Genomic DNA, 9,298 nt, shown 5'->3' on the forward strand with positions numbered 1-9,298 from the left:
GCCTTTAGTCTTGGCTATCGCGTTATATGCCGCGAATTCGAAGAGAGTGCCATCTTGATAATTTCGAAATTAATGCTTTTTGATTCGGTCGGCATGGATCATGATTTTGATTATTTTTAAATTCAGAGAAATGAGAGAAGATTTTCGATTCGATTCCAGTGGTACTCATTATAAGACAAATTCTATCTCTATCTATGTAAATGTTAAATAAAATTTTATAATAGAGACATACCAATTTTATATTGTACTATTGATTTTGCAAAAATTTCTTGGATATTATATTATTTTTATTCATCTCATCATGAAAAGAAATTGTGTTGACGTTATCGTCAAATAAAGATTTTCCTTCTTTATTCATAATAATCCAAATGAAATCTTTAAATTTAATTCTTATAGAGAATAATATAAAACAAGATAGATATCAAATCACGATATATCTAAAGTCATGAAAAATGAGGAGAAAGAGAACCCCTGAAGTAACTCAAGAACCTTAGTGCAACCTTAGTATTACGTCTCTGGGTGTAGTACTATAATGCAGCTTTATTGACCGTATTAAACAATAATAACCTTCAATCTTATGGTACATGACCGCTCAACAATGGATTTCAATCGTATCGGGTAGAATGCGTGGGTTGTCAGTATTGTTCCGATCGTATCGCGGAGATTTTCTCAATCGGATGAGACGAGATGAAATGGGAGAGGAAGAAATCTGTGATGGTATTAAAAGAATCGAGAAGTTGAAAACCAAACTTTTTGTGTTATCTTTCAACATACCATTGCAGCTTGAAATTACATTGCAAAAATAAATGTTTTATAATAATAATAATAATAATAATAATAAATTCATAGCCGCAAGTTTGAAAGGAACAATTGACAGTTCGGAAGGCCATTTTAGAGTGGACACCGAAAAAGAACAATTCGGAGTCGTATCGAAGGTCCATCGTGGTCCAGATCGATCGTTGTCCTTTTCTTTTTACTTCTTTCTCTTCCTTTCATCTTGTCTTAAGATTTACCTTTAACGTAAAGAAAAGAAACGGTAAAGAAAAGAAAAGAGAGTGAGAGGGAGGGACAGAAGATGCTGCGATGGACGAATCGCGCGTGAGATTTTTAACGAGCCAACTATCGCGAACAAAGCAGTCGAGTTGGAAATGTATGGATGAATTTCAGAAGTACGAGATCGTCGATACGAGAGGACAATAGTTTCTCTTTTCCATGATATCTACGATCCAGCATCCGACGTTCCTTTTGCAATGGAGCACCGAACTACGAAGAGACTGTAATAACCGAAAAATCGAAAAAAATCCCTTTGGTTTGTACGAACCTCCATCCCATTGAAAATATTCTAAAAGCTTTGTATGTGGAAACAACGAGGACAATGCATTTATTTTTAAGAAAATCCTCTTCTTTTAGCCCCGGATATTTTTCTTCCTCTTACTTTCCTACTATTTCTTGGTGGTCATGTTTTTTAAGTTTGACATTTGTTTCGAAACTTTCGGCGTACCAAAGTGCGTATGTGGAGGACCGCATAAGAAAATCCGATAATATTTTGGAATCGTGTTTCTTCGCTAACGTGAGACCTTCTTTTCAGTTTGTTTCTTTTTATTTCACTCGAGTAGACTGTAGAGTGTATGCTTTATTTTTATATCTCGAAGGAAAAACTCGAAAGTATTTCTTCCTTTTTCTTTTCTTTTTCCTTTTATTCAATTACATTGAATTAATTATTACTATTATTATTATTATTATTATTATTATTATTATTATTATTATTATTATTAGTAGTAGTAGTAGTAGTAGTAGTAGTAGTAGTAATATAAATAATTATTTATTTATTTTGAAAAAGAAAAAACTTGTCGCTTTTATGTAGAAAAGTTTGATCGAATTTATCGAAGAATGGGAATACTTATTATTGCTGGAAGTTGTTGGTTGAGCAAGGAGTTAAGGTGGATGAGAGAGAGGAGGTGATGGAGAAGAAGGAGAAGACATTGTTTGCGCTCGACGAAGAAACAGGTTTTAGCATTGGAAGAAGCGCAACGCGTGACGCGCGTGCCAGTCGCGTGTGTCACGCGTCCCTTAGCCGGTCAGGGGTAAATGGCGCGTTGCAGAGGAACGTTTAAGAGGCCGACTTCAGGTAGAAATTCAAACCAAGGAGAAAGGTACGCTTTCTTAGACGGACGTCATTGCTCGTCACGCTTTTTCAATTGGTTTTGCATTTTTGAAAAAATATCATTTGCTTAGAATTTGATATATAGTTATATACATATACATATACATATATATATATACTCTTTTTAAATTAATTATTAATTCGTTTGACTGAAAAAAAAATTAAAGTCGGATGGGATTTAAATCATTTTTATTGTCTTTTAGTATCAAAAAAAAAGAAAAAAATAATAATAATTTACATAATTTCATTTATTCTATTGGACTATTTTTCACTTAAGGATTATCAAAAAAAAAAGAAGAAGAAAAAAAAAAACAAGATAGTTTATTTTTGATATCGTACGTTGTTATGTGACAATAAAGGTGAGAAGATCTTGTTAGAGAACAAGTATCTACCTACATATGAACTACTAGAAATGAAATGGACAGAGAAGGAGAAGACCGACGGTAGATTCGGTCGGCCTCGCTCTTATCTCGATTCTTTCCTTCTGCATGTACATTCGACAAGCAATTCTCGAAGAAGATTTCGCGAAGCGTGTAGGGTTTTGAAAAAGAGAGACGAGTGGTATTCGAATGCAGGATATTCGATTCGAGGAAGCGATGCATCGAGGATGCTCCTTATTATTCCAGGCGGGTTAGTCGCGAGAGAAGAAGGAGGAGGAGTGATAGGCTCGTAGTTAGGTCCGTGTCGGTCCGCGTGTACCGTGGGAAGCAACGTAAGCCTTAGAAAATGCTAATTTTATGCGATTCCTTAGAGAGTTTCTCTCTTCGAGTCGCTCCTACGCTGTGATCGTTTTCTGAACATGCCTTCTTCATTCTTACTATTTCCTTACTTTATATACGTATGTATGAGTATCTGCATGTATACGGAATTTTCTTTTTTTCTTTCTTTTTTTTCTTTTCTTTTTATTTTCTCCTTTTTTCTTTTTTTTCTTTTTTTTTTTACATGCATACAAACGCACGTACGTGTTCGCAAAAAATAAATGTATATAGACATACATACGTATAAATATATACGAATGTTTATACGTGTTAAAATATGTTTGTGTAAATGCGTTCATACATGCATTCCTATAGACGAAAAGGAAAAATGTTCTTGTTGGTTGCGCAATAAAGCCGGGCAATAATTATGAGAACATTCCGATAGCGATTGTGGTTAGGGCAAATTGCAAAGCAAGCCATGGAAAAGTGGTACGTCGTTCGAGGTGCGTGACAAGACGCCGTGTCCTCTCTAACAGAGGAAAAGGAAAGAGAGAGAGAGAGAGAGAGAGAGAGAGAGAGAGAGAGAGAGAGAAAGAGAGATGTGCCTTCATTTTTCTCAGCGAGAAGGAAAGCCAACAAGCAAGCAAGCAAGCAAGCAAGTACGCGGCAAACACGCTCGTTCTCTGCCTTGTAAAGGAGGTAACACTGATGGAAGCTCCTGCGAGTTCTCGACGATACACGATCTTAAGAGGCTATTAACGTCCTTCCTTCTTTCTTCGATGTCTTCTCGTCCATTTCGATTCGATCCGTGACTGTTTTACTTTCTATCCCTTTTTCATGAACTTATATATACCGTTCAATTTTTAATTTCCCTCGTTACAATTATCAAGTGATTTGAGAATGATAAAGTTTAAATATATTATTTCAAATTGTATATAAATATACGTAATATACATAGAAAGATGTATTGTATGGTTAAAAGATTCATTGGAATCATCGATAATAATAATACAATTTTTTCGATCGTAAGAATATCAATAATGTTATAAAATAATTCGATAAAGAATATTTAAAAAGAGAAAGAAATAACCATTTACTAATCCCCGAAGATCTTTTCTTGATCTTCGAATACGAATGAATTCATAGTGGATAAATAAATTGCGGATCGTTCGAGCTTCTACGAAACATCCATCTACTTATGAATATTCATAAGTTCGAAAAAGGAACATTAAGAGGGAGAGGAGGAGAGAGAGAGAGAGAGAGAGAGACAGACAGAGAGAGATGAAAGAGGATGCTAGATCTATAAAGCTTCTTTCTTGCCACGTCGTTCGATCCGCGCGCGCGCGCTCGCGCTTACTCGGGGACAGTTTTATTTTTCTATAATAATAGTGTCCTGCAGTCATTTGCCACGCGAAAGGAGAAAAAGACAGAGACAGAAAGATGTATACACGCACACGCATACAAAATAAAAAGATAAAGAGAACGACGGACTCTTAAACATTTTATCAGATCATTTATATCTCATGAAGAGCCATAAAGACACGCATGGTCCACAGGGAGGGGGTGCATTTGCATGGGAAGTGGCTGAGAACACATAGGAATTAATTAGACCGCCATAAATAGCAATCCCCATGCTTGTTTATGACCACGCCTCGGCGCATTCGCTTTTGCACATTCGAACATTTCTTTCCCTCCTCCCCTTTCCTTCTTTCTTTTTTCCTTTCTTTCTTTATTTATTTATTTGTCGCACGCTCTCTCTCTCTCTCTCTCTCTCTCTCTCTCTCTCTCTTTCTTTTTCCTCTCTCTAATTATTTTTTTTTTTTTAGTATTTTTATTTTTTTATTTGATACACCATTTAAAGGGGAAAGTAGAAATATCATATTTCGAGGGAAACAAGCTAACGACCCTTATAGTTTTATAAAATACGAGCTCGAAAAAACGAGACGATGTTTTGCGAGGCCGATTAGAAATCAGTTCGTTGGATATTCAAAATGAAAAAGTCATTGAAATTTTTAGATATTTATTATATATATATATATATATATATTTTTTTTTTGGTATGTTTCGGTGATATCCAAAAAGTTTTTTTTTCCTTTTTTTTCCTTCTCTTTTTTTCTTTTTTTTCCTCCTTTTTTTTGATGGAAGTTTAATAATAAACTCTTTTTTTGGATTACAAATTATCGAAACATGTGCTTGAAAATACATAAAATGGTTCATTAAAATAATACAATTCAATTTACCTTAAATCGATGTTAATTGATTCATTAATTGGCTCGTTTCATTTTCCATAAAAGTCAAAGCCGAAAACCTGAATTATCTTGGAACAATCCGAAGATTTAATCGGGCATGCTCGCCAATACGTGATTTCGTGCTGGTGCATTTGCAGCTGCCGATGCATTCTTCATCAACGTTCTTTTGAACATCAATACCATCTCTTGTCTTCGCTAATGTCGTTAATTACAGGCTACCATTTTTGAACTCTTTCCATTCCTTTTATCGAAACTTTGAATCGCACGTTTGCGCAGACCCAAATCAACGATGACAGCAGTGACGCCTACGATTTTCATTTTCAATGATTTCGTTCAACTGTATGTACAATCTATGCAAGTATGAATTTGTATCTACGTGTTCTCTAAGGTGTGGCCAGAAGAACTTGGTCGACTTTATAAGAAAGAAAAAAAAAAAAGTCGATCTGCTCGAAGATATGCAAACGTTCGGTGTTTCAAAGTCATCGTGACGCAGGTTATTTAAACGAGGGAAAGAGAAAGACAGAAAAAGGAAGAAAGAGAGAGAGAGAAAGAAAGAGAGAAAAAGAGCATCTTTTCTCGTCTGCTTTCCTCGTTAATTATAGGTCGTTCCGCCGTTCGAACGCTTACCTAATTATCGAAACGTCAGATCTTAACGAAGAGTCAGATCAAAGTCGATGGAATTTCTTCGGTACTACGAACGGATTTTTATCTCTCTTTCTATCCGAACGGCCGACTATCATTTTCGTTTTCAAATCTGACAAGAGCTATTCCGTATTTTCGAACAAGTTTTGTATATTTTATAAAATAAAGGGTTAGTCATATATAACTCGTTATAATTTGATGTTTCGGTAAATTAGTTTAAGTGAATTGAAATGAATTATTCGTTTAAAATATATTTCCATATAAATAAAATATTTAAAAAATGATAAGGAAAAAAGAAAAAGAGAGATGCTTACGACGAAAGCTTTTCTTTATTTTTTTTCTTTTTTGCATGTATTAAAAGAGGCCTTTCATAAAAATTCTCGACATCGATTCGAGAAAGATTACGCTCAATAAACGTAGCCAAGAGAGAAAAAAAGAATTGAAAAAAAAAAAAAAACCAGAAAAAAGGAAGACGCGAAATAAAAATAAAAAATATACTCGAAAGTTCAGCCGGAGGAACGAAGCTGAAGTTTACGAAGCAGGCGGCCCTTCGAAGGGCCCGTAGGCTTTCGAGAGCTATCGCGTTACTAAACAAACGGGCTGGCCATTCTTATTCTATTTTTTAGACTCACTCTCAAGGAGTATATAGGTGCCACAGAACGTGTCATTATTGAGCCACGTAAAAGAAAGGAGAAGGAGATCGTGGTGAGAGAATGTATGAGAGAGTGAGAGAGAAAGACAAGATCGATAAGAAAAGGTGTTGAGAGGGTAGATCGACGATATGAAAGCTCGTCTCGAGCGTGAGATGATCGCAAGAGGTGTTAAGAGACCGGCTCTTACGGATAGACGCGTTTCCTTCCATCTTTCTCTCTCTCTCTCTCTCTCTCTCTCCCACTCTATCTTTCAAGTCTCACCAAACGAGAAAGAGAGAAGGATGAATATAATGGTGAAACGGTAGGCGTTTGCAACGTGCGATTTCCTTTATATCTCAACTCACAAATCATTCATAAAGTCGACAATCTACAACGTTTCAGATGATCGCAGAGACAGGTGTATAGCGAAATTCTAAATTGTCCGTTCTCAAATGACTTAAACGATTGATCTCAAATCTGTGACGATAATAATTGAGATAATCCAATTGAATCGAATAAAATCTATGCACGTTTATCGAGGAACATAATAATGTTAAATCTTCGTAATTCTACCTCTTTTGTTAAAAAAAAAAAAAAAAAGAATTACATATAATATAATGTAAATGTTTATAATATAACTAAAAATATAACTTGTACTTAGGAAACCTTTGGATGTGGTATCATCGGATAATAAATTGTCGGATGATAACATGTAATACGATGGACGTATGAGTGTGTTAGTTTAAAATTACATTGAGTTATGGAGGATTAAGGTGTTCCTTTTCGACCCTGTCCTTTATTATTAGCGATTGATCGAATTGGATAAGGAAGAAGAAAAAGATTAAAAAAAAAAAAAAAAGAAAATATAAAGAAATAAAGGAATAAAAGTTACATTACATTTAGCTTCACATTTGTATGCAGGGAACGTGTACGATCAAATATATAAATATAGGTGTAGGAACAGTCATCAATCGTATTCGAAAGGGACGTCAAAAAAAAAAAAAAAAAAAGAAAAAAAAAGAGAAAAAACGAATAAAAAAAAGGAAACGAGAAGCGAATCGAAACGTCCAAAGGTTATTAAAATTCTCATCGCGTACGCTCTCGGATTCATTCCAAAGAGTGAACCGAGTTTGGCTGGGAGCAAAGAGGAGACCAACCATGGAGGACGCGAGTGGTAAATGGCGACCTTTTTGCACAGGACAGCCGGTGTAGAATTAACCGGTGCTTCCTCCCCTTTTTCTAAAACCAACACGTAATTATCTCACCCGTCCGTTATTAGGTAATTTTCTTTTAGAAAGGGAAGAAAGAGAAGGTGGGCCCTTTTCCGCCGACAGGTAGGGCCCCACGGCGATACCCGATATTTACATGGCAGGTGATATCAATTATCGTTCGAGAGGCGCCTTACCTTCTCTCCTCCATCTTTGATATTTTTTTATTCCTTTTCTCTACTTCTATCGTCTTCTATCGAAATAGATCGCTCGACATCCATGAAATTTTATTCTGGCCTGATCGCTGCAATTTGGATTGAAACACAACCTAAGATTTAAGAAAAATTTTGTTTCTATGGACGTGGGGGAAGGGGGTGGGATGAGAGGGATAAAACGTTTCTATGGGGGAGAAAAGAAAAATGTACGTCTATTGTATTTCAAATGGTTATAGGTAAATCCTATTTAAATATTTATTCGAACAAATATAATATTGTTATGAAATATAAGATTATAATATATTTTCTTAAATTATCGAAAGGATGTAAAAAAATTAAAATTTATAATTGATATGGGAAATAGAGAAAGTTTGATTGGTATGATAGGTGATAGAGCATAACGAAAGAACACGATTATACCATATATATCCTATTGGATAAATTGCAAAGAAGCGAGACGAATTCCGATCCGGTCCTCCTCCACAAAGAATCGGCCGTGACCGTCGAATAGAGAGAGAGAGAGAGAGAGAGAGAGAGAGGGAGAGGGAGGAAGGGATAGGGGCCCTTTGCCTCTTTGGCAAACGTCGACGCGATAACTACCGTGAGGATTTCTCCTCCCTTTACCTCCACCCCCCAGAGGCAAAAACAAATAATAATTTCGACGAAAGGACGAACGAACGAAGGATGAAGGGAAAGGGAAGAGGAAGTTTAAAGAAAAAAAAAAAAAAAAGGAAAGAAGAAAAAAGGAAAAAATAGGGGGAGGGCGGGAGGGTAGAAAAAATGGCAAATCGTCGGAACGTCCTGTGGGACGTCGTTCGAACCAATCTCGGCTTATTTCGAGACGACTATCGCAATTTTCGAAAATGCTTGGAGTCGGCCAGGGAACCGAAAAGGGCAAGGATTACAGGGCGCGCTACTCTCCGTCGTATTACGGTGTTGGTTTTCGAGCCTTTTGTGTTAAAAAGACACATGTAATCATCCCCTCCCCTTTCGTTTCTCTCTTCCACGGCTCCTATTTCTCTCTTTCTCTTTTAGTCGATAAAAAATAGAAGATAGAAAGAAATGGAGAAGCGGATCAATGAGCTGCAGTCGAGGGTTGGCCACCGTCTGCCCCTTTTTCGCTCGTTCCAAGGAAGCCCAAGGGCAACCGAACGAGAATCGCAAGCAAGATTGTAGAAGTTTCTTCTAGGTATCCTTTTTCCTCTCTCTCTCTCTCTCTCTCTCTCTCTCTCTCTCTCTCTCTCTCTCTATTACCATCTTCCCGTTGGTACCTCTGTGTGTTTCGTGAGTTTGCATAGAAATTGACGAAAGTTCGGCGAAGGATGGTTCGATCCTTCGATCGATCGGTCGATCGTCAAATGGGGTTGATCGAAGGTAGCAAAATCATAGCTTGTATTTTCGAACTCTTGATTTTTCTTATTTTCAACGGCTACTTTATCCTTCACATGAGATAGATTATTTGGGAAGATTTTTTTCAGACGGTATCGAGA

Source organism: Vespa crabro, chromosome 18 (assembly GCF_910589235.1).
Source record: "Vespa crabro chromosome 18, iyVesCrab1.2, whole genome shotgun sequence".
Classification (NCBI taxonomy): Eukaryota; Metazoa; Arthropoda; class Insecta; order Hymenoptera; family Vespidae; genus Vespa; species Vespa crabro.